Genomic DNA, 20,282 nt, shown 5'->3' on the forward strand with positions numbered 1-20,282 from the left:
GGGGCCCCAGCGTACAATTGGTCTGCACCGCACGGCGAGGCGGCGGCGGTGGAGGGTTTGTTTATTTAAATATGAGTTGTGTTTGGGGTACCCTCTCGCTCGGCCGCCGCCGCCACCGCCGCCGCCGCCGCCGCCGCCGCCGACTGCTCCTCGCTCCACGCCGACCCCCCCGCGGACGCCAGCCACCCCCCCTCGACACGCCGTCGAGCGAGCCCCCCCATCGCCCGCCGACGATCGACACCGCTCACCACCGCGAAATTCCTCGGTTCTGTACACGAAAAATAAACAAACAAACATTACATGTACACATATAGTGTACACACGCGGCGCGCACACCCGCACACACACGATCTCGCAAACACCAACTTTATGCCGTAATAAACACACAAACACACACACGAGGCCGTATATATGTAATGTGTGTATGTGTATGCACATCGTATATATATATATATGTAATATAATATCTATATGTATATAATATATAGTGTGTGTGTAATATATATATAGGGTGCGCTGAAATGACGAGCTTTTTTATTTTTGCAACTCGTTCCTCCCCACCCCCCTACTTCGTCGTCGGCACCGAGACCTTATTTTATGTCATTTCCTCCAATATAAAATATTACATATATCTATTAATGTATACATATTTATGTTTATATTTACGTGTGTGTGCAGTGTATAATATACATAGTTGTATTAGTTTTGTATAGGTATATTTGCTATTATTATCATTGTGCCGTTTATATTTCGTCCATATATCCATCTCATACACCATAATATCGCCTAGCCAAACTGTCGTTCTTTGTAATATATTATTATATTATCGAAAGAAATTTGCACGAAGGTTCAAACGTATAGTTAGAGAGAGAGAGAAACAAAGTTACCCTCGTAAGTATATTATTACTATATAATATAGATATGTCGTCCCGTAATATCAAAATCCGAAACTGGCACAGATATGTACCTACTTATATGTATTAATTTACCATATATTTGTAGGTAGGTGCGGTTTGTCAAATTTCAGGACATGATATTAAGATTTCTAAAAACATGGATATTGACCATAGTGTGTACTGTGTAAACTACATAGGCACTATGACGATGGTTGATGCTTTTGAGACAATGTGATGATAAAGTGGCAAAAACAAAATTAATTATCATTCAAATTAAATTTTATATGGTGAATTACTATACATAATTTGAATTCACATATTTTCTTCTTAAATTTTAATTTGCAATTACATTTTTAAAATCCCTGCAGTTTAGTGATACTATCTATAAATCCGCTGCTACCCAAAAAATTATCTCTTTTTGTACTTGATTTTATAATATACGTGTGTCTGATTTTATGCGTGGGCCGTGGAGCTCTGCAGCACAGTACGATCCAATCGATTCCAGACTCTATCACACCGAAGATAATATAATTTATAAAAATGCAAAAGTTGCATAGAAATTAGAAACATTAATAAAACTCACTATACAACATTTCCTACTATGGCTTAGACAATTTACATAAGTCCCATAATTATGTGTTTATAATTATTACAATTCTTAATAGACTACGGAAACTATAAGTTGTCTTAAATCATAGCAATTCTAAAGGAAATGTAGATATCTTATGAATTATCATTACTAAAGGTAGGTACTTAATATAATATATATTTACTATAAAGTTCCGAGACAAAGGATAGGTATACCATATTATACATTAGTATATTACAATTTAAAAGTTCATAAGAAAACTGCTCTTAAATTATTAATTCTACAATCTAGAAATACGACTGAGGACTCTGACCTTAAGAAATATACACAAATTTAAACAGTAAAAATCTCAGATTCAGAAATTTTTCGAGTTTTTGTAGAAACAACGTCTTAAAGGTCGTATTCGAAAGTTATTCGACTGCCGGGGAAGATAATTATTAAACAAATGTGGAAATTCGCTTTGCTGTATAGAATAGATGTCGCATGAATATCTCGATATTTTTAAGTAATGGATATATTCAATTTAAATTCATTAAAGGTAGGAATATGAACAACGATTCTGAGCCGTAGAAAATTCATTATAGCTTCTAAGGATATCTTATAACATATTCATACAACTATATACTACACGTTATTGATTTTTTTATTAGTAATATGGTAAGTTGAACTTGAATTAATTCATTATTTATATTACATATTATTAAACTATTTTATTATTTATACATGATATCATATTATAGGTAGTAGGTACTATTGTTATTTCCTTACATAACTTATAACTATACAATGCATCAACGTAATATACATATTATATGCATTGACCATGGTATAATATTAGCTTAAAATTATTTGAAAAAATTCTCAAGTTTTTATTTAGTTTTTACGATTAATTTTTGAATTACACCAAAGTAACAAAAAACATTAACAGAAAATACCTATCGTTGTTTTTCATTTAAATATCTAATTTCATCGAAATTCAAACTTAAAATTCCTGAATGTAAAATAAATGTGATTATATTTATCCGGTAATTTTAAATTCCTATAAATCTATTAAAAAGAAGCTTGTATTTTGTATATACCTCCAAGCTTCAGAAATTTAAAAAAATATTGTCTGAATTTTGAATGCTACAAAATAATTTGATATAATATATCGTGCTTTTGACAAATTTTAATAGTTGAATTTCGAACTGTTCAAAAAAAATTGTGCTCAAGTATTTTTGGTAACTTTAATTTGCTTTAAGAATACAACTACCTTATTGTACTACATTTCAAATAGCTTTTCAATCGAGGAAAACAATTCCCCCCTTCCAATCCAAAATCGTCGATTCGTCACTGATTATTATTATAAATAGTGATGAAAGTACTGCACGCGAGCAGTGTTCGCGACGGTCGAAGGCGACACGCGTATAAATCATGTTTGATAGTATGTAATCTACAGATCACCTGCAGAATGCTAAATGGCTAAATTAAAGAGATTCAAAAAATGAAAAAAATTCTTTAGCACGGCGTGTTTTTCGTATCTCATACAGGTATATAAATAATATATATATAGTTTGACTTTGTTTGTTTGAGATAAAAGTTTTTTTGTTTAATAAAATTAAAAATAATTTAATAGCAAACAAAGTATTTAGCAGTTAATTTTTATTGAATTCAGTACAACTTTTCTCTCCGATCAAACTGTAATTTCTTTAAAATATTAACACTTGGTAAAAGAAATAGGTAATACTATAATTTTTTTTTTAAAACATCATTTTTAACAGAATAACTCTATACAAATATAGTTTTGGAGATTCTATTTGTACCTATTTCATGTAAATACTTTCTTATCTTACACCCATATTTATTTAGTAATGTATATAATATAAATTAGGCAAAACCTTTTATGAAGCCAAAATAATTGGGAAAAAATGCGATAGTTGTAAAACACCTGTAAAGTTTAATAGTTTCATTACAACAAAAAGTGAATAACATGTTTTTATATGTTAATATGTAGAAAAATACTTGCCAATTTATTATTAAACATCATTATAATATAGCATTATAAGAGATCAATTATAAAATAATATATTGCTTTAACAAAAAATTGTATGTACTCAAATAAATTATGGATGTTAGAAATTCATATTTTTACAATATTTGTTTGTTTTGGAATAAGATAAAATATGTATATACCGATGTGTTTTTATTTATCGTATATACAAGAAATAGTAAAATGATGCTACCTCTGCATTTTCATATAACTGTTGCTTCCAAGTTTTTTGTTTTTAATGCATTGACCTACTATAACATTTAAAGAGGTAAATATTTTCTGTATTTTATCTTTGGTAGTTTTTCAGTATTTTCTGTTTGGAGATGTTAAACAAAGAATATTGTAGTTTGAAATTTAAAAAAAACGTTCTTTCGTTTAAAATAACAAGATTCAAATCGGTAGAATGTTTTTAGAAAGTATAAATTCTTTTTGGTTTTAGACATATACATGTACAATATATATATTATAGAATTAGAATAATATATTGTCAAATATTATAAAGGCTTGCATGTAAAAGGATGATATCTAGTTGGTAGATTGCTGAGATTTTAGTGTTAATGATACTTGAAAATGTATCATGTCAATATAATCGGTGCTTGTGTTGAAAAAGAAATTGTAGAGGTAGGTACACAAATGACATTAAAAAATGTTGTCCTTATAGCTAAGTAATAAACCTAATATAACAGTGGGAGGCTCTACCACAGCACCCCCTTTATAACACTATCAAAAATATTACCACACAGCAACAAACATTTCAAAATGTATACTATACTTTCCTAATTTAAAAGTTTCAACAATAAGCGTGCTTAGGTGGTAGTCACTTTTGTAGGAAATTAAGGTGGTAATCTTGGTATTTTTTTTTAATTGGTTAAAAATAAAGTATAGTTTCAAATATTTTCATTGAGTTAGTTATAATATATTTTTCATACGCCTGAGTGTAAATATACTACATACATATATATATTTTTATATTGTCTAAAATGCCTAATGTTAGTTCCAAATTCTAATTATAACAAGAAACATGTAACTAGCGCTATAGAAACCAGTGTTACTTAAAGGGCGTATTCGTGTATATACCAGATACCTATATAATTTAATAAATTATGCCCTGCGTAAATATATAGGAAATAAATAAGTATGATACCAATAAAGTAATATTCTTTTAAATTATAGTAAACCTAAATTTCGTTAGCATATTATTAAAATACGAGAATGATATACGCCTGTATGCTAAAAGTTAAGTCATCAGATAGAACATGTTCTTCGAAAATGTTGATCTCTGTGGACTGAGGCACATTATATTATTACAATTGATAAATATTACCTTGGCCACTGCATGGTTATAAATAAAATAAAATAAATATAATTCTATTCTTTAAAACCAAATTTTCCTTTTCTTTGCATTGACCGTCCCTTGACAAATAATTTCCACGGATCCATTAATTCACAAAGTGTCTTTTCTGCTCTTATACACACAATAAAGTCTCGTTGTACAAGTCCACGTATCACTACACTCATTATAATATTAAGAACGAGCCTATTAATCGTATGTTGAAGCTTGCTTAATGATGACCCTGTATTCTGACCTATGTAGTCTCAAATATTAGTGAATTAGTTCTCATTGTTCAATTTATATTATCATAAAAACTTGCATTTAAGCGTGTTAAATACTTAAATGTACCTATCATTATTATTTTTTTTAATTTTTGATAAACCTATTTTTTTTAAATTATGTTTTAATGACAAAAAAAAATAAAAACATTTATAGCTCGATTTTGTTGTATTCTATACATGTTTCAAATATATTTGGTCATGGATCGGGGAAATTTGAACTTAACGATAAATCATCGCATACGCAAAAAAGATTTTGCAGATTAACGAAAGAAACTAAAGACTTACTTATTTATCGTAGTAGGTATTTTCTTAATTCAACAAGTTGGAACAATGGCCAAACGTACACGTTATGTCTTTATTAAATGTTTTATTGAATTAATATTCAATAATATTAGATAATTTTAAGCCCATTAAACAAAATAATAATAACATAAAAATAACCATTAGGTATAATTGCAATATAGCCTACAATTTAACCATTAGGTAAGTAGGTACTATTTCAAATTCAATGATAATGAATCTGACAAATTATGACACTGACACATTCTTGGTAAAAAACCAAATGTAACACATTCTCACAATTTATAATATTTTATTTTGTCATTCTCTTAAACCACAAATTAGCACCTATATGATAGTATACTGAAGGTATTTTCTTGAAAGTTAGGTTCTTTCAGGTATACATCTTCATTTTTTTGGAAAATTTCCAAGAGTAGAAAAAAATTTTAAAAACTAAACTGAACATTTTAGACTTATTCCTATAAAAGCAAAAAATAAATAAATATTAACTTAATAGTTTTTAATTATATACTATCTATTAAGTATGATTAAAAAAATGTTTGACAGTCTCATCGCATATAACTAGGTACCCATGCTATAAAATATCATTCAAAATAAAATAATTACAAAGATAATAATTATCTAATCAGGTCACACTAAATTGCAAAAAATAATTTCTTACAATGTTTTTAATTTTTTTTAAACAGTACAATGATAATAACATTCAATATTAAATTACTTTTGTTCATATTTTTATATAAATAATGACCACGTAAATCACAGCGTATATCGGAACAATAAAAAATGTCCATCCTGACTTTTCGAAATTGGTAAAAGAAGAAGTGATGGAGCAAAAATATGTAGGAGAACATATAACGGATTGTAAAATGTTTTGGATAATTTATTATTATTTGGAAATATTTCATAAAAAAATGAGTATTGTTTACAAACATCAAACATATATTGTTATCAATGGCAAAAAGAAAACGCATCACATACTTATATTCTGCACATGCTATTTAATAAATCAGTAATACACATAGTTTGAATTGAAAACTAAATTTATTTTATTTAGTATGCATAATATTATGCTTATGCTATACCCAAATAATACAAGTGTTAATCGTAATTTAACAAACGAGTATATAAAATCAATTCTATTACATAACGTGATAAAAAGTAAGCTTAAATACTGAATTAGAAAAAACTATTGCGTAAAGTTGAAATGATAATTCAAAGGATGGAATTTGAATAGAAAACTATGGATATTATAACTATTAACTACTAAACATTCTGAGTCCTATCAATAAACTAAGGATTTTATAATGTGCTAAGATTGATAAAAATAAATATGCAATAGTAATAGCATTTTACCGACAGTTAACTTAGAATTCTGATAAACTTTAAGTCTTTAAGAACTAACTGTGTACAATATTCAGTCGATAATGAGCAGTGGAGCTATAAAAAACTTGAAGAACACTTTAAACTCCTAAAAAAATGGTGTTTCTCGCCATATACCTAAAATCTTAAATTGTACGTTGAACTTTGATTTAATTGTTATGTTTCTTGATTTTAGCTACATATTATTTTGTATAAATAAACTTAAGGTAACCTTATGGCACTAAAACTTTATTATAACAAAAACAAAGTAAATTAAATTCATTTTCTTACAAAATATTATTCACGATATTATATTTTTTGCCAAAATTAAATTCAATTGTATGAAAATCCATACAAATTATACAAAGACATTTCAAATTTAAATTTTGATTGTGTATTTTTAAATTGATACTGAAATAAAAAAAATACATTTAAAATTTTCCATTTTAATAATAAATACGTTTGATTGAAATTATGAATGTTAAATAAAAATATCTTTGCAAGAAAATATATTTTTTTAATTAAATAATGTTTAAATATATTTAAAACCTAAAAATGCATGTTTAATATGACGAAATCACGAGGGATTAAAATGTCTTAAAATTCAACAACTCTGGTCAACAATGTTTCGATGAACTGAATCAATCAGTTTATTATTTGCATTAACGGTGCTGATTCCAAATCTTATTTAATAATGTCATCAAAAAAAAATCTACCACTTGAAGTTATTTTAATTTATATTGTTATTATTATTACTATTTTGATGAGAAAAACAAATTCAGCATAGATTAATCAAACTATACATTCAACAAATTAATTTTATAAAAATATTTTAAATTAAAATCAATTTAAATGTGCAATGGTTTTATTTCAGTATTTGGTTATATTATTAAGTATAAATCTGAATGTTGTGCGCATTAACTTAAATATCATTTACGTACAAAAAAAATGCATCAAATAATAAAAATAAAAATATAACAAAATGTATGATTATTTACTTTTGTTTTTTATTTTTGTTAAGCTATTTTATAGTAGAAGTGTAGAATTTAAATTTTCCCTGATGGCAGGTACGGACGACATTGTACATATTCGTTGACATTACTATAGGTACAAGAATTGTTGATATAATATTAAAATGTGTATACCTGTCATGTGCAATATAATACACTATTATAACTTGTAATCATTTATATCATACACTATAATATGATAATAAAATTATAAAAATGATTATTTTATCATTTATTTATTCGAAATTTCATTTGGACACGTAAAAATTAAATTTTTTTAATAAAACAACTTTATATATATACCGATTATTTAAAGCTTCTTCATTTCACATTTTGATGTACACTGTGTATAATATACTCAAGTTTTGGATTAAGCGCATTGGGTTTCTCTTCTAGAAGTCTACTAGACTTCTTCAGAGTCAATAATTATCGGATTATTAAAAATATCAATATTTCTTCACTATTTAGAGAAATAAAAATTTGAATATCACGGTACACACTGTATATAAAAAATGATAATATATTTGATTTCCAGGAGTAAACATGAGGTAGATAAGAAAATTGTTGAAGGTTATATACTTATAAAGGTATGGGTGCGACTTATGTTTTACATTTTTTATTTAAATAACGCGTGTTGTAACCATGTAACATATGTATTGTAAATAGTAAATAAACACTATTTATTTATTTCAATGTAGTAAATTATTAGATTTATGTTGAAGTAGGAACTTTATTTTGTTACTTATACAATTTAAAACGAATTTATTAATAACAGTTGCAAGGCTTATGCATACTAAATAATATTAAAGAGTTTTTATTGCTCTGATTAATATGTAATTGATTTATAGATACTGACGTACCTACTGTTACAATAAAAATAATAATATAGTACATAATGTGTTTATAAATCTTGTCTATATATTAGTAGGTATCTTTGCCTTTTATATTTTATTTGTTTTCTAGATTATTAAATCATAAGCTTGGATTCGAAATTTGAACAATTTGATCATTTTTCGTATACACATTAGGTATTATAGAAGTATTATGTCTTTGTGAATTTGAGTACAGATTATAGAGTATACATATATACATATCTATAGTTTTAAACACAGTCAGCGTAAAAAGTTTGCGTAAAAAATAAATAATAATAAACAAACAAACAAACAAAAATCGAGACTTTGGTAAATTGTTGGGTATTAGAACTGCAGCGACTTCAAAAAGTATACAAACGAATAGTATTTTATAATAATTGCAGGCTCGACAACTAAACCGAAGACGATTAAGTCTACCATTCACGCAATACCCGACGACGACTTATATTACAGTATGAGGGACGAACGATGCTAATCACATATTATAGACTCGTCAGCGTATAAGAAGACAAGTTTCTTAAATTATAGCTCGATAGAAAACATTCAACATTGTATTGTTAAACGGAATGAAAGGGTTCCTAAGGGACTTGGGCGATTTTCCGGAGACTGAGTGACGAGTGTAATAGATTGAAATATTATATGCACAATAATTTTTAACAAATAACAATAACTGCACATAGTATAAGATCGACTCGAAATCGTCGTTATTTTATGACATTATCTTTACACACGGCTAGATATTATAAACATAACACACACTGATCGCCCCGTATTGTATAATATATTGAGTATTCTAATATACCTACTGACCTCCTAACCTATTAATCATACTGACTTACTGCTAACATTTAAGTTAAAATGCCGTAATCCGTAAATTATCAAAGAACGTTTTTGAAAAAATATGTTTTACATATTTTGCAATTTATAAAAATCGTAACACTACCTTGTATACTTGAATTATTTAAGGATGATATTTATGTTTTCCTATGTAACGTTATCTGACGAATGCAAAAATAATAATAAATATGCTTAAATTGATTTTTAACATTTTACTTTTCACGTTAATATTTAGACACTTATTAATAATGTTATAATTTAAAATTGTTAGGTATAGACAAGTGTATAGTGACAAGTATATACTTGGTTCATAAGCAAGAATGCCGTAATTCGTAAGTATAACAAATTTCTGATGTAATAAAATTATTTATAAATTATACAATACATAATTCTTTGAAATAATATTATATTACGCTATATTGAAAAGCATATAATTAATTTTTATAATAGTTTATATTTATTCGCTTAACTAAAAAAACAATTTATAAATTCTTTCAAAAAATACCAACCATATCGGAGGCAAAACCAGTCTAAGCGTTACTAAGACGAGACACCGCAAATTATAATTTGCACTACGCAGACTAAGATAAAATGCCGTATCTTCAGCAATACTTTCTGCGTTTTTGCTCAGCTTAGTGATTTTACGGCTAATTATTTATCCAGTTATGGTATCCATGCATTTTTCGACGATTTCCGGCGTTTTAGCTATTTTTAATATTACACCTACCTTTATCATTTTTGATGGTCAATATTTCCGACTTCTTGCATTTAATTTAATTTTTAATTTATTTATAAGTACTTGATTATAACCTATGAGTTCAGTATTTACTATACATTATAATATCTCTATTAATGAATTAAGACATTATATATTGCTTCGGCCCTCGACTGTACAAATACTACGCTGTAATGGGTAACAAGACTATAATAGAAGGGATCCCTCTGCGGGGTCTGAGCCGTATTTGCAGAGTATATCTACCTTTACCTATAGGTATTATAATATATTATTGTAGCACAAGTGATAAATCATATTAGGTTTTAACATATGTAAATATTGTGTACTTATAATAATAATGTTTAACAATGATAATATGGTAAATAAATTACATTATATTTTATGTTGTTTGAGGTACAAAACGAAAAATTCATATCATGGACCACCCCTCCCCTCCTCCAGGAAATTTCTAGTCGCGCTATACGGCCACGTATGATAGTTCGATTGACGGAATAAAAAGCTGAATAAAAGTTTGTCGCTAAGACTGTGTCTGTAAGCCACCGCTCATATACATATGTATAACCAACGCCGCCGTTCGCTACAAATTACAATATATGCACCACAGCTTGTGTGGCGTGCGTGCGTGCGTGAGTGTTATATTTATGTTTGTGTATACGTCTGCAGCTCAAATATTAAAACAAAATAACGGAGAACCGTCATCAAGCGATCCAAAGGGGCGGCCATATTGTTTTCGTTTTTACGTGTTTATTTAGGAATTATGAATTATTCGTTCGTCTTATTTGTTTATGCCGCTTCGTCCTCCTTTTCGTGTTCTCCGCCGCCGCCGTAACCGTTGTCGTCGTCGTCGTCGTCGTACAGCCGCTATACTACTACAACTCTACTACCGCTATACTATATACTACCACTACCACTACTACTACTACTACTACCATCACTATACGTTGTCGTCCTTTTCCTCGTCTATTCTCTCTTCTATATATTACTCTGTCTATACTCTCGAGTCTCTGTCGGGTTCCTCTCGGCGAGCATCCGTCCGCGCTCGTATGTTTATCTAAACCGCCGCCACCACTACCGCCGCCACCACCGCCGCCGCTACCACCCTTCTTTGAGCCGGTGGTGCAGCAGTATATTATATTGCTGCGCCCCGTCACTCACCGCCGCCGCGGTTGCACGGGGTGTTACACAAATTTGTCGACACGTTTGTCTTGTCCCTCGGCCGCGGCCATTTCAATGGTCTCGTCTTCAACGATAACTGCAAATATAGACGCGGTAGATACCATACAGGTATCTACTACCTACATACCCAACGTGGTACGTGTACTGTATATTATTATAAAACAATAAAGTCGGCATTCCATTATCAGCGTGTTCCATGTAGTCCGCGAAGACCATGTCAGGCTCGGCGTTTAGGGGGGGGGGGCATAGGAGTCATGACATCTCTCATAGACATCATAACCCACCTTAAAATAATAATTTCTTTCAGAAATCTGTTCAGAGTGTTTATAAATTATAATATCGGCATCTGTAGATAGGGTTGTGCAATCACATTAATAGGGATCAGAGGGTAAATAGCTCAAAGTAGAATTTTTGGACCAAAAGGATACCCCCCCCCCCCCTATAAGACGAATCAAATCCGCTATCGCACCGTGTAATATCTAATACCTAATTTTTCAGTGTAGACATTACAGAGTTGCCACAACCTGACCAAAGTGCTTACATTTGATGGAAAAAATAATAAATCTCAAAACTAGTTCACTGCAGATACGTCATAATAGGTATCTCGTGTCGTGTCGTGCCCAAAAGTTGAGTTCAGTCCAACTCTGAAAATGACCCGGTACATCGTATAGTTAGTGAACGATACAATGATTACATAATGGCTATTCAGAATGCGCGATAAAAGCTACATGACAAGACAGACGACGAGTAGTTGTGAAGTCGTGGGCTTTATGTTGATTACTGATTAAATTTTACTAAAAATAACCACACGGTGAAAAGTTGAATATTTTCAACTTTTTGATAACAAATGGCATAATATATTATATCCCCCCACGACAAAATCATTTGACCGCCACTGATACGGCGTTGTCGTGGTCGTCAACCTATACCTATAATATTATAGTAACCATGTACGTGCCATTTAAACGGGATGTCCTTTTTTCCCCTTGTACTGACATACCTCGAACTGGACTTCCGTTTTTAGAAGATAGTTCAATTATTTTTGTATTATTATTAAATGTGTGTAAAAGAAAAAAACTTGTACAGGAAACGAATGCCCTTTACAGATCAATAATTTTACAGTTTAAAATTTAATTACAATAACTAGAGTTAGAATAGTTATTAACTACAGTTTTTGAGCAATTAGTGATGACAAACAATTGTTAGCGATAAACATGCGAGACGTATTGGCGTATTACACAATGCAATTATGAACCTACACAAGACCGTCGCCGTCGTCACCCTGCAGTCCAACCCACCTTATGATCTCAAATAAAAAGCAAACATCAACTACAAAATATCTTTGAAAACGTAAAAATTATCATACGATTTCCGCATTTTATTATTATTTTTTAGAGTTATGCCAAAACCATTTGTCATAAATATTATATATGATCACCCTAACTTAAATTATTATATTACGTCACATCTTAATAATTACCGTTATCTGCGGCGCTGTCGTAATAAATAATAATACCATCATAGTATCATAATCGCATATCATTATAATTTGCAGTGTTAAATATAGGTATTTACATATTGTGAAGGTGTCATGCGGTTGTGTGATATATTTTATTATTGCTATACCTATACGGATCTACTTCCGTTTTTCGCTCTTGTCATTATTGCGACTCGTTTACATAAACAATAATATATACATTTTATATACTATGCTGTCCCTCGTGTTTGGCGCCCTTTCGCCGAAGCGTAGGTATATAAGCTACTGCGCTTGCGAAGAAGGTTTTCGGCGCAATGCCACGGCGCGAATATTATGAAACATCGGATACTCGGATATTATACATGAACGTTTGGCGGCCGAGAGTGAATGCGTCATTTTTCGCGAACCGAGTGTATATTTTATAATATGCTCGCATGTAGACAATGAATAACTACGTAAATTTATAACTCTGTGAAAACTAAATAATCCAAACTCAAAACGAGTTTTCATTAACTTTCTTGTGTATACAGAATGTATATTATGTGTATGTTATAAAATACTTACGCGTATAATAATAGCGACGATAATATTATTACGTTTATTTATTTATTTTTTGTCGAAATTCAAACAGTAGGTATACATCATACATGTTAACAAATATAGAACAAACATCCTCTAAAAATTGAGATTGTGTTCAAGGATGATATTATTAAAATGTATACCTACACATTTTACAATTTTAATCCATATTTTAATCGAAGGTATACGAGAAACGATATAGTCTCGTAAAGAGTCTATGTGTAAATAAATTGAAATACAGAAATTGGGTGGTATTTGGGGAAGAGGGTGGTGTCTTTTTAAGTCCGAAAGCAATATTAAACGAATCACAGTATATTATCTGGCAGTTGAAAAAAGTTTTTCAACTCAGTTTGCTCAAAAATAATCGAGATTTCAGAACTGTTATTATTTTAGCTTGCAGAGATTTCTCAAGGAATTGAAGACATATTGACTATATTATAGGAAGACACTATCGACTACTTATGGCTTATAAAATGAAAATAAATATCGCTTGAACATTAATAGTCATACAACGTTTCTTCGCCAGACGAAATAATACGTATACCTAGGTAAACTTTGATGTAAAGATTTAAAAAAAAACATAATTAATACATTTTTAAGATATAGATTTATATTTAAACTTATGAAGTAATTATAATTTATTTAGATTAAATTAGTATTCGCACTATAGTATTATCACAGATAGTCAATACCAAGGCCGTACTCAGAACAATTTTTCGGGTAGGGGGTTCTGAATAATATCATAGTAGCTGGGTGGTGTATAAAAAAATTATCAATTTTATATGCTTTAAAAATTAAAATAGTCAAATATAATTTTTTAAGCACCCATAAATAAATAAGGTTCGTTAATAATTATTCAAGTGCCTTCATACTGTAGTATTATATTCAATTCAATTCAATTTTATAGTTTAAATCATAAATTTCAATTTGTTTCATTCAAAATCTGTCGATAACTTCTTCGGGGTCGACATGAATCTATATACACTAATTAGTGCTAAACCGGTAAGTTGATCTCTTAACAAAAATGTGTCCCTTTAGGACGTAGGATTGTAGTTGACACCGGTCAAGTCATTAAAACTTTTAATGAAAATTAAATGTTTGGAAAAATGTTAAGGAACAGTTAGAATATGCTTCAAGTATTTTGGTAGGCCGTTCTGATATGGATTGATCCGACTACTTTCTTTTCCAAAGTATTAACTCGGTTGATACTAAATATGACGATAATAAAACAATAAATAAATCCAAATGCATTGGTTAATTAGTCACTGATTCGAATAATCGAGTCGTTACATACAAATTAAAATATGTAAATATTTCGTCATATTTAATTTGGAAACGTTTAAAATAGCATGAAACAAATTAGTTCGACTGAAGATTTGAAAAATGATTAGTAAATTACGTTTTTTATTAAAAACCTAAATAAAGCTTATAAAAACTCGATTAACTATACATTTTAAAATTGTGTATGTCGTTTGACATTATGAAATTGGTAAATAATACGCAATGGTATGTTGTTATTTATTTTTATATCATTATAAAATATTTGAGATAGCCGATATGTGACAAATATGTAGTTTACGCAGTATATACCTATAGTATATATTATAGGTACTTTTACTGTGCGAATAATACGGTATATAAGTCAATGTCTTAGTCCACGAAGTCCAAATATATGTAACTGTTGTACATTATTAATTAAGAGGTGATATTTATATATTATGTATTACCTATATTCTTATAATAACTAATGAAATTTATAAAACGAATAATTGATTGTTTAAACTAGTTGATTACACATTAAACATAGATACCAATTTAATTTAATTTATGAATGGCCAATCACTATCAGACCTTTGAACCATTCAATTGGATGTGCACTAGGTTGACTGTGTTTTCAATTCTAAAGTTATTAACCTATACGTTATTAATTATTATACTATCAATGTTTTTAAGTTTAATGTAATATGTAATATATAGATATGCTCAGATACGAATTATATAAATGTATACATATTATGAATAGAATAATACAATTATTTACCAATGGATAGTCTAAAATATAGAACAATGATCAATTTAACTGAAAAAAATATGCAAAGCATTAAATGTAGAATAAATGCACTGGTTTTATTATGACAAAAACGTAGTCTTTTTCTGTATTTCGTCTCCCTATCTGTACAACCAAATGTTTATTTAACGTATACTATAATTTTTATGTAGGTGCATATTGTATACCTACGACTATAAAATATAAATGTATTTCCTTAAGTTAAATTAAAATTATATGTTTTAATTTACCACTTCATAGTTAGGGGAATTAAATGCATACGTGGTTTCTAAAGCCACCCTAACATTTTTTTTATTCTTTAGATATGATATAAAATGCCCATTTGCATTACATGTCATTATCTTTTGTGCAACGAGTAGTGGAAAACAACGATAGGGATTAGTTGATGACACTTAAACTTTAAAGAAAGAAGATCAAACGAGGAAATTAAACTGTGTTTCGACAGTCCTTTGCGTGGAATATGTGACACTCATTATGAATCAAGTGTTCAATTGTGCTTCTACGAAGCTTATTAAATCAAAGGCAAAAACCATAGATCTACTTAAAAGTCAAAATCCAACGAAGAATAAGGTACATATTGAACGAAATTGCCAACTAAAATAGTAAATAACTTGTTTATACTCTCATACTAAATCCAGAATAGTTTATTATCATTCTTAAATAAAAATCTATTTTAAAAATATTACTATGTCAATACGCCTATGTATTTTTTATTTTGTTCTTTTAATTATAACAAGTAAACAGTTTAGTATAAACAATGCCATCACGACTAAAGCTGAACAATAAAATAATAAACAATGTGAACAGATACACTCGTATATATTTAAATGAATTAAATGATGATGTAAGAAATGGAAAGGAAATCGTTATTTTAAACTATAACTCTCGTCTCTCTAGATCGTATTTGATATTTACTTTAAAAAATTAAAATAACTAACAATCATCAATTGTACGTAGTACCATTAATTTCAATAATATCGTTCAATAGTCTTAACAATGAATATAAAATGAAAGAGTTAATTAATTTTATTTTGTTAATATAAAAAAGCATAATTTCTTTCACTCAGCACTATATTCAAAAAATACTTATTATTATTTATTTTTAACTAAATCTTTCAGTTTTTGTATTTTTAACATAATAAAATAATGTTTTATTATTTTGTCTATTTTATTTATCGCTGTAAAGAGCGGAAAGATTAAATTAAACAAACCTTTAGAAAATAAATCTATATCAATAAGTTTGTAAGAACAAATATTATGAAAATTAACATTTAGTATAGGTAACTATTCCAATACACCAGGTATAAGGTATTTAATATATTTTGAATAAAGTGATCAAGACAAATGTTAGTACCTATGTGAGTTAAAACTACTTAGGTGATTTTTACATGGTATTTATATTAACAAATAAAAATACTACTGTTTATAATCTATAACGACGATAATTAAATAAAATAATAATATCCATAATTATTAGTGTTTCACTTATTAGTTTCAATATTTATCAATGACCTGTGACATAATATTATATAAAAAATAATAATCCTTAAATAGTTAAATTAATTTTAACTATAACTTACAGTGTGTTTATTATAGGTATAGGTATGGAATATAATTCAGCAAATTTCGTGAATGAATATAGAAAAATATCGCATCGTAGTAAAATACCTTAATAGTAACCGTGGGAAGTTTGAAAAATGACTGTTATCAGCACAAATTAAAAGTTAAGTATTCAAAATCTTACTGTGTAAAATAATAAAGTTAATTTTGCATACGTCATTTCAATTTTTTTTAATACATATTAATACACCTACTTTTAAAATTGTACCTATATCATGACACAAATGCCATTGTTTAATAGTTGATCACTCCAATTCTCAAGTAGTAGTTATAATATAATACAATAGTTTTTATTTTAGTCAATTTCGACCATTAACTATTGAGAAATTATAGTATGAATGTATTATATTGTATTACGTGTAGGCCTTGTGGGCACACGGCACTTCAATGCACACCTTTACTATACAATCGAATATTACATATATTATATTGTATATAATCTAAAATTACCCTAGACTTATCAATTGGACATCGAAAAATGTATAAATTACAGGTAAGTACCTATACACAATGTTCATAAGATATTAAATTACGACCGCTAAATATTCCGTATTATACTATTCATTATAGATATATAAATATATACCTGATAAAATGGTATTTCGCTAAACATGACTATTTTAACAAACATTTTTTATCTTTGATCAATCTTCTTAATAAATAATCTCTATAAATTAAGTCACTAAAACCATATGCAGGGTTGGATATTTTTTATGATGCATTTCACATGAAGAGTGAAGACTTACTAATTTAATATGGAAGGGTAAAATGTAATCTCCATTACTCATTTACTATACTAATTTAAATTAATAAATTCTCGTGGGTATCTCTATGTAGTATGTTATAATATATGATGTGGTGTAAACTATACATATATACTATATACAGTTATTATACATTTATAGGTACCTACATATCATTTAATTTTTCTCAAAATATGCTGTGAAAAAAAAATCAATAATCAATAGATTAAATTTAATTTCTAAATGTTGCTTACATAATATTATTTTAATAATTAACAATGACACTACATTTAAGAAAAAATATAATCGTATGATGCGTTTTTAAAACATTATAAATATATATTTTATTATTACAAATTAAGCTTTAACTTACAATAACTAAGATCCTTGGATATTTTGACATTTATTGTCTTAATTTTTTTGTTTAAGTTCATGTAATTATTATAAACTATATTATGTTTTAAAACTATAAATATCTACTAAATAGCAGGCTGCAAGGAAAGGTAAAGGCCAATAAAAAAAAACATTTAAAATAATTTTATAATTCGAATTTAATAGTAGTGACCATAAAATATAAAGTATAAAAGATAATAATATACGCCACGTGACAATTATACACTATACTCATAATTTGAGGGAAAAAAATTAACAAGCATAAAATACATACATCGGAGTATTTCGATTTAAATTTAAGTGCCTCAGACTGAGGTCTTCAGTTCAAGAGAAAATCGACATAGGTGTACCTAGCTTTTCGAACTAATTCGACCGAAATGGGCAATCCATCTGGGGTGGATAATAGCACTATAATAGCACTTGGTACATTTTCTAACGTGGTTCAAACTATACGTCCAATTTTGCACATACTTCTCAAAAAAAAATAATCTCTGAAATGTCGACAAAATCGGTCTAGAGTAGTTTTTGAGTATACCAGCTACCACAAACATAAGAAAATTGCCTTTTGTTTACATTTCAATAACAAATAATAATAAATTGAATATTCTTTTATTTTATTTAAGATAAATCTTAAAGCGGTCAGCTGGTCAGTACAATTTTTTTTTAAATGTGTTTCCGAAACCCTATACGGCTATACGTTATAAATACATATTTTTTTTGGTAAGCTAGAACGAATTTCATGTGTGATGGTGTGAGCTTCTGGTTGCAGCTGTATTTGTAAGCGTTTAATAACAATAATGAACTGATTTCATTTATAAAATCGACCAGGCGTGTATTTGACATTGGCATTGATAATTAATACTAATGATTGTGATTTTTACGGTCACGATAGATGTTATTGCAGGTAAATGCCATTTTATCGTACTTTATCGTATCTATAAAGCCTTCAACAATAGTAAATTTTGGCATACATCACCAGGTGACTTTTATTCATACCTACTCAAACAACTTGTAATTATACATTTATTAAATTCTATCACATAATATTATGATTTAGGTAATAGGTACTCACTATAATAAAACAAACCTTATTATATCGTTATATACACGTCATAATATTATGTAAATACAACTAAGTGTTTAAGTATAAATCAAGCGACGATAATCCGCTAAGATACTTAATATTTTTATAATATTAATCTATAAAATACTCCACACAGCGTATTACTATTCTACAACATTACATTTTAACTTGGATTTAACAAATTTATAAATATGAAATGTAATATTGATATAATGCAAATACAATCAAATCTAAATAACACTAATACCCGCAAACGCAGAAGCGAATAAACAACACAGCTACCTATGCCTTAGACCATCAGGAATTGTTTTCCCCTTTATTTGTAACACACAATCTGTACAAATGAGCACAATACGTGTATGTGTCACGATGTTAAGAAATAAGAGATTACAGACATACATATGGAAATCGCTCAAGTTCTATGAGCCTCCCATTACTAACATACTAGAGTATACGGTCATCAAATCTGTTTTGTTTAATAGGTATGTACTTTTCAATTTGTATTTAAGAGACTTGAATTAAACGAGAAATAAGGGGATTAATTAGTGACTTAAATTCCTCAAAGAAGCTTGTTTATACTATCTATCGTGAGGGGAGAGTTAGATGGTATGGTAATTAGTCTCATTAGAATTGACTTGGGCGTATGTTGGCTGATGATTAGAAGGAGAGTTAGTATGATTTGTTAGTATTGGGGGACTTGCTTTTACGCGTTAACATTATTATTATTGTAAATACCACATAGGCGGCATTTGGCTCTAATTGTTGGGGGGCAAAAATTAATCACAATATATTGACCCATTTAAAATGATAATTTGGCAAACTAAATATTTTTTCTGGGGGGGGGGGGGCAATTGCCCCCTCGTTGACTTTCCCAAATTTCGTCTATGTAATTATACATTT

Source organism: Myzus persicae, unplaced genomic scaffold (assembly GCF_001856785.1).
Source record: "Myzus persicae strain clone G006 unplaced genomic scaffold, MPER_G0061.0, whole genome shotgun sequence".
Lineage (NCBI taxonomy): Eukaryota > Metazoa > Arthropoda > Insecta > Hemiptera > Aphididae > Myzus > Myzus persicae.